The sequence below is a fragment of the Sinocyclocheilus rhinocerous genome, unplaced genomic scaffold (assembly GCF_001515625.1).
Source record: "Sinocyclocheilus rhinocerous isolate Xijiao unplaced genomic scaffold, SAMN03320098_v1.1 scaffold613, whole genome shotgun sequence".
NCBI lineage: Eukaryota > Metazoa > Chordata > Actinopteri > Cypriniformes > Cyprinidae > Sinocyclocheilus > Sinocyclocheilus rhinocerous.
In genome coordinates this window covers 53,332-61,148 of record NW_015626869.1, presented here as the reverse complement: position 1 = coordinate 61,148, position 7,817 = coordinate 53,332, and the positions used below count along the sequence as shown (strand labels likewise).

The 7,817-nt window shown below is 36.8% G+C and overlaps 1 pseudogene; it reads right to left on the bottom strand.

Moving 5' to 3' along the window:
• Positions 1-865: 865 nt before the first annotated feature.
• LOC107719176 (NACHT, LRR and PYD domains-containing protein 3-like) overlaps positions 866-7,817 on the bottom strand; it is an 8,755-nt pseudogene continuing 1,803 nt past the window's right edge.

Below are 7,817 nucleotides of genomic sequence, written 5' to 3'. Positions count from 1 at the left end.
TATATATATATATAGATAATGTAAATGTATGTATGTATGTGTATATTCCATTGAACTCTATTGGTAACACCTGAACTTGCGACCATAGTTGCTTAGTTGCTTTTGACATGGTAAAGCATGAATAAATATTTATAAGATGACCAGAGATAAACAGTTCACTAAACACCTTATTTAGTTGTATTTCTGGTCAATTTTGCTGTGATCAATGATGCTGTGATTCATTAGAATGAGAGAAGTGAAAATGTAAATATAAATGGCTCTTGTGTGTTTGACAGACATGAGATTGATTAAAACATATTGTTTATAGTTTCACCACCCTCATGCTTATAAAACACAGACATCTGGAGAAAGATGCTAAACATTTCTGATTTCCAAATGTCTCCTCTATTTTCATTTTTTGTCATATTATATATAATTTTTTTTTTTTGTAGTATCAACAAAATAGAAAGTGCTTTTTTTCTGAGAACTGTTCCCATGCCAGTGTGAATGTATATGCATAAATGCATATACAGTCATAATCTGTGTGCAACAAATATTCAATTACATCTGTACTCAGTCTATCCTATCATTTATGTGTGTTTGTTAGTTAATCTGACAGAGAGACAGTGAGGACCCAAACACCTTCAGTCCAGCATAGAGGGGTTCAGTGAATGTGGTGTTGAATGTGTGTGTGTGTGTGTGTGTGTGTGTGTCAGAGATGCTTTAGAAGGACAGAGTGCCGGCCAACACGTCCACATACACTCCTACTCTTGTAGAATAGGGTGATGGGACAGGTACGCTAGTGTTAACATTATTGTGCCAGGAAGTGAATCCATCAGAAGTGCAATACAGACTCCAGGATTTGTCACTGCATCCAAACCAACAGTCATTCCCTCCTTTCCTGCTGATTCCTTTGTATTTCACTGCCAGTCCATTCAGCCTCCCAGTAACAGCGTCCAGTCAGACTCTCTCCACAGATAACCTGGTCAGAGCTCTCAAATCTGTCTGGATGAACAGGATATGGCTACTTTTCCTCAACATGTGTTGCCTTTCTATTGTCCTCAGACAGAGAGAGTTTAACATGTGCTGTGTTTGGATCCAGTGTGAGATCACAGGCATCTGAACACAAGAGAGATGAAAAGTACATGAAGGCAGTTTTTACACCGGTGTGTTGGTAAACTGGGTAAACCCTACATTACATGTAAGGGTGGAATTAAGGGACAGAATGTAAAGTTCGTACAATATAAAAATCATTATGTCTATAAAATTATGTCTATTATGTGTGTGTGTGTGAGAGAGAGAGAGAGAGAGAGTGAGAGAGAGAGAGAGAGAGAGTGAGAGTGAGAGTGTGTGTGTGTGTGTGTATTGTTTCATATTTGATCACTGTATATAAAATGCCTCTGCATTGTCCTGTTAATGAAATGGCATCAAACTTAGAATAATGTCAAAAGTTCCTCATTTAGGACATGTAACATGATCTGTTATATATAACAAAACTGAGTAAATCTAAAGTAAATATCAAAGTTATTTAAGTAACATTTAATCCTCAGGCCACAACAATAAACAAATACAAACTAATTTTAACTAAATATTCTTACCAATAATAAATGTTAATGTTCCAAAATGCAATAACACAGAAAAAAGGAACAAATACAAAAAACAAATGGACAGATACAAATACAAATACATTGTTAAACATAAGTTCTACATTGTATGAATAATTTAAGTTTAAAGGTTATATTAAAAAGCTTATTCTACACCAGTGGTTCTCAGCTCCGGTCCTGGGGAACCACTGCTCAGCACATTTTGTATGTCTCTCTGATCTGACACACTCAGTTCAGTTCATGGAGCTTTCTCTTACTGAACTTCTAATTCCTAATTTCCTGATTTCTAATTCCTACTGAACTTCTGATCTGAATCACGTTTGATAATGAATGAAGACATACAAATGTCAGTTGTGCAGAGTGTTGTTTCCCTGGACTTGATTTGAGAACAACGGCTCTACAGAGAGACACTGCTGAACGGTGAATCTGCAATGACAGGTTAAGGAGACAAAAATGTGACACAGTAAAAAGAGAAAACGTACTTTCATGTAGTCTATGTGTCTGAAGAGAAGTTTCTCTTGGTTCAATTAAAACAAACAAACAACCCCATTACATACACAAACAACACAACAATTAGAAGATTATATGTTTACTTTTAAATATTAAGTGAAGATACTTCTTTCACTTAGTTGTGTGTGTTTCTCTCTATTCCCCTACGAAAAATAAGTTTATTCAAGTGTGCTATTAGTATACTTCTTTTAAACTAAAAATAGGAAAGTATACTTTTAGTCTACTTTTTATGTACTTCTCAGAAATGGGCTTATGTACTTGGACATTTAAGTATACTTGACTTATACTTAGAAAAAGTCTAAATATATTTTAGCTATATACTTACTAAAATAAACTTGAAGTATACTACTTTTTGGTAAAGGTTGTTAAATCTGACAGAGTGACACAGATGATCCATAAACCCCAATCCCAGCATAGAGGGGTTCAGTGAATGTGGTGTTGAATGTGTGTAAGTGTGTGAGTGTGTGTGTGTCAGAGACACTGTAGAAGGACAGAGTGCTGGCCGGCACGTCCACATACACTCCTACTCTCTTAGAGCCGCATGAAGGGACTGATACATCAGTGCTCTTATTGTGCCAGACAGTAAATCTGTTCTCAGAACAGTCCAGACTCCAGGATTTGTCATTGTATCCAAACCAGCAGTCACTCCCTCCTTTCCGGTTGACTCCTTTATATGTCACTGCTACATAACTCCAGCCGCTCCATTCAGCTTCCCAGTAACAGCGTCCAGTCAGACTCTCTTTACACAGAACCTGCTCACAGCCATCAAATCTCTCTGGATGATCAGGATAAAAATGCATCACTTTCTCACATGTCGCCTTTTTGTTGTTCTCAGACAGAATGAGATCATTGTTTACAGTGTTTGGATCCAGTGTGAGATTAAAGAAATCTGAACACAAAAAGAGAGATGAGAAATGTGTCAAAGATGGTTCAAAACACTCTTAAACATGTGTGTGTGAGGTGAAGAACCTACATTTACGCAGACCTCGTGTGATCCTAAAATGGTCTCCATGGTCCAAACTAGATAGTAACACACAAATGTTTGATTACTTTTGTGAAAGCAGTTTCTGACATGTGTTCAATTTATTTTACTCTACGCAGATTCACAGTTTTAACATTTTCGGTATATAGAGAAAATGTTATGACAACCAACATTAATCAGTCCCTCCAGGATTTTGTGATTCTGCGATCGTTGAATTTATCGCAAAATCAAGCAAACGCCACAATTTTCGCAAGAGCTCGCAAATTTTCGTAATTGCCGCAGATTTTCCGCAGATTTTGGGCTTAGACGCGTCCATGTCATCGCAATGCGCATTCAGTCAAAGAAAGGTTCCAAAAATGGAATGAACAGCCTTGCATTCTCATCATGACCGATTTACAAGAGCTACATTGGACAAACGAACCGAAAGCAGAGCGAATCCGCGCTACTAGTTTGGGCTACACAGCGCAGACCGTTTATTTGCTCGGGACACCGTTATACACAGCGTTGGGAAATACAGTGAAGAAAGCAGTCGAATTCGCCGCAGAATCAATAACATCTCTGTGAAATCTTGTGAGAAGCATTCAAATTCGGCGCAGAATTCTGTTAAAGCTACAGATATCAGAACAAACGCTACTTATGTGGAAACCAGGAAAAACATTGTTAAAAAAACACAAATCACCACCATTCACCATGGATTTAACATAGTAAAACTACAGGAACAACTTGTGGCAGAAATGGTCTGATGTTTTTAAGTGTTTTTAAATGCTTCACACAACTTTTCCCATCACTTCAAAGCTATTACCGAATTTGAAAGTTATTTTTAATGTGATGACATTATTTGTTCATCCTTCATAGGTTGCCCCGATTTATAAAACTAAAAGTTTCATAATGTAGGAAAGCAAACACTTATTTAAAAATAAAAAGACATTAAATTACCACTAATAGATGGCTGCAGAGAAGTACTTATATGCTTAATAGCCATTTCCACTCCCTAATATATATTTTTTGTATTTATTAAATTATATTTATACATTTTGAATGACAGTAATACAAGTTAATTTTATCTGCATCTCAACTACCTAGATAGCACAAGTACATGTACATCTGTAAGATGTCTGCTAAAGATCTGGGAAACATCTGCTGTGTAATCTGGTAAACATCTCAGAAGCAGTTTTACATGCATTTTAATAAATGTCTATTTGACATCTGACAGGAAACGTCTTAGAGATGTATTGCAGATGAGCAAACACTCTAAAAAATACATCTTGCATATGTAAATGCAGACATCAAATAGACATCTCCGAGATGTACATGTGCGATTAGGGTAAGTGCTTTACTGTCAGGTGCTGGTGCCACCTTCTGTAGAACTTAATGGCACTGGTGCCCTCAAATGTTAGTCTGGAGCCCTACAATGGTTCTCGAAGTCAGAAAAATCATAACAATCTTAGATGAATGTTGTCTGTGGTATATTTTCACTGCAAAACAATAAGAAATGTCGCAAATATCACTGCAAATTTTGAGAAAAGCCACAGCAAAATCAGTCATTTTAGGCCGCAAAAATCAGAAAAAAGTCCCGCGAAATCCTGGAGGAACTAATTATTATTTTTGATGGCCAGTGGTTAATTTCAGAAGGTGAACTTATTTTGCATTAGAAAACCCCTACCACACACACACACACACACAAACACAAAGACATGCAAAATATTTTTTTCAATCATGCAGCTATAGTTGTCTTTATACTTGAGTATCTGCAGTTTATAGTTTGAATCCTCCAGTTTGTGTTTGAGCAGCTGGACTCCTGATTGTCCTGGGTGATTGTAGCTCAGATCCAGCTCTCTCAGGTGTGAGGGGTTTGAACTCAGAGCTGAAGACAAATAACCACAGCCTTCCTCTGTCACCATACAGCCAGACAACCTACAGACACACACAGACAGATCATCTACAGACAGATCATCTACAGACACACACAGACCGATCATCTACAGACATACAGAATCACATCATCTACAGACACAGATTCAGATAATCTACAGACACACACAGATCATCTACAGACACACAGTCAGATCATCTACAGACACACACAGTCAGATCATCTACAGACACACACAGACCGATCATCTACAGACATACAGAGTCACATCATCTACAGACACAGAGTCAGATCATCTACAGACACACAGTCAGATCATCTACAGACACACAGATTCACATCATCTACAGACACACGGTCAGATAATCTACAGACACACAGTCAGTTAATCTACAGGCACACACAGATCATCTACAGACACAGACAGATCATCTACAGACACACAGAGTCACATAATCTACAGACACAGTCAGATCATCTACAGACACACACAGACAGATCATCTACAGACACACAGATTCACATCATCTACAGACACACGGTCAGATAATCTACAGACACACAGTCAGTTAATCTACAGGCACACACAGAGCATCTACAGACACATGGTCAGATCATCTACAGACACACAGTCAGTTCATCTACAGGCACACACAGATCATCTACAGACACACAGTCAGATCATCTACAGACACACAAACATTATGACTGGCTAACTGTATATTATCCCTTGTATGTTCTTAATACCTCAGTATCTCCAGCTGACAGTTTGGATTCTTCAGTCCATCAGAGAGCAGCTTCACTCCTGAATCCTGCAGGTCATTGTTACTCAGATCCAGCTCTCTCAGGACAGAGTTTGAGGACTTTAGAACTGATGACACAATTTCACAGGACTGGGAAGTGAGATTACAGCCAGCAAAACTGAAAAGGAGTAAAACACTGTTTATGCATTGTTAATTTGACTCTGCACATTTTTGTCTGCAAATTTTAATATCAGTTTAACTCTTGCAAATTATAATTACCGTTACCAAAAAGTAGTATACTTCAAGTTTATTTTATTAAGAATACTTAAGTAAAGTTATTATTTTATATTTTATAAAGTTCATATTTTATATTTTTAAGTATACTTTATTTAGTAAGTATACAAATATCCTTGTACTAGTAGTACACTTGTTGTAAGTGTACTATTTCAATACTCCTTGGGACTAAATTGGCTCACTTTCTAGTATATAAAAGTATACTTTTAAGTATACTTTGAGTATAACAGTAGTAAACTTTGAGTACACAACTAGTTTACATCTGTTTTTAGTTTGTACTGCAACTATACTAAAAGTGAACTTATATGAATACTGATAGTTTACTAATTAAATACTTGTAGTAGCATTTTTAGTACACTTTGAAATATAGTCTCAGTAAACTACTAGTTTAGTAGTTTTATACTGCAAGTATACTCGTAAGTTTTCTTTAAGTGAACTTTACATCATACTTTAAGTATACTACTATGTCCCTATTTAGGTATTAATTTGTATATATTTTGTTACATGAATATCTGAACATACAAAACATCAAAAGAAAGAACAGGGTATCTGCTTGTAAACAAAAACATTTTATTCTAGCTTCATGCATTCTTTTTTAAAACTCTTGAATGTGGGTAAGTTTTATAAATAAAACATTGTAGATGCTGTTCAGGAGGCTTTCATTCTCTTGGAGTTTGGTTCCCTCAAATAATCTCTCATACTTGTTCTTCGTGCTGGCTTTGTGCTGCTCTTTAATTCTCTGTAGTTGATCATTCACTGATTGTTGCTGGTCTGCAGTTTGATCAGTTTGATCCACACTGCTGAAACAAGAAGAAATAAGTAAAAAAGAAAAACGGACCAGGGTCTACTACTGATTACAGAGATTCATAATGCTTGCGATGTTTTTGAGTCCCCAATATACTTCAGGCGAAATCCAAGAACAAACTCATGTGACGTTATTTAAAGAGCTCGCCCAAGTGCTCCAGCTGGAAAACACCTAATCATAAACATTGGAAGCTGATTTACAGTAGAAATAGAAGTTGTAATTCTAACTGAAAGTGAAACTGACACTGTTTATCATGTTTAATACTATAAAGCTGCTTTCTTTAGAGCAGTCTATTGTTTAAAGTTCTATATAAATAAACGTGATGTGACTGGAGGGCTGAATTGCAGAGCTGGTGCAAGCGTATCCATATTGCTATGATCAGATGCTTTCTTAATTGCTGTTTTCTTAACATTGTCATTTTCTTTGTGTGATTGCTTTGTTATTGAGAGAATGGTGCACAGCCCGGGGAGTCGTAATGATGGAGTGGGGGGAGGTTTGATTAGGACAATTCTAAGGGCCCTGATGAGAGAGGGGGCCTAATGTAAACCCTACACTTAAAAACCCAGTTCCTGTAATAATAGCCTTCTACTGATACAATAGTTTGCTGAAATGCTGAAATACCTACTTTTCAGAAATTACTGTGTGGTGAAGTCTTCCATTAGAGACATTAATTTGCCTTGTTTTAGACACTGGTTGCAGTACATTGTATGTTGCAATGCAAATGAGAATTCACAGCACATACTTAAAGGGGTCATATGATGTTACTAAAAAGAACATTATGTTGTGTATTTGGTGTAATACAATGTGTTTATGCGGTTTAAGGTTAAAAAAACACATTATTTTCCACATAATGTACATTATTGTAGCTCCTCTATGCCCCGCCTTTCTGAAACACGTCGATTTTTACAAAGCTCATCGGTCTGAAAAGCGAGGTGTATGCTGATTGGCCAGCTATCCAGTGCGTTGTGATTGGACGAATTCCTCAAGCGTGTGACGGAAATGTTACGCCCCTTACCATACTGTGATG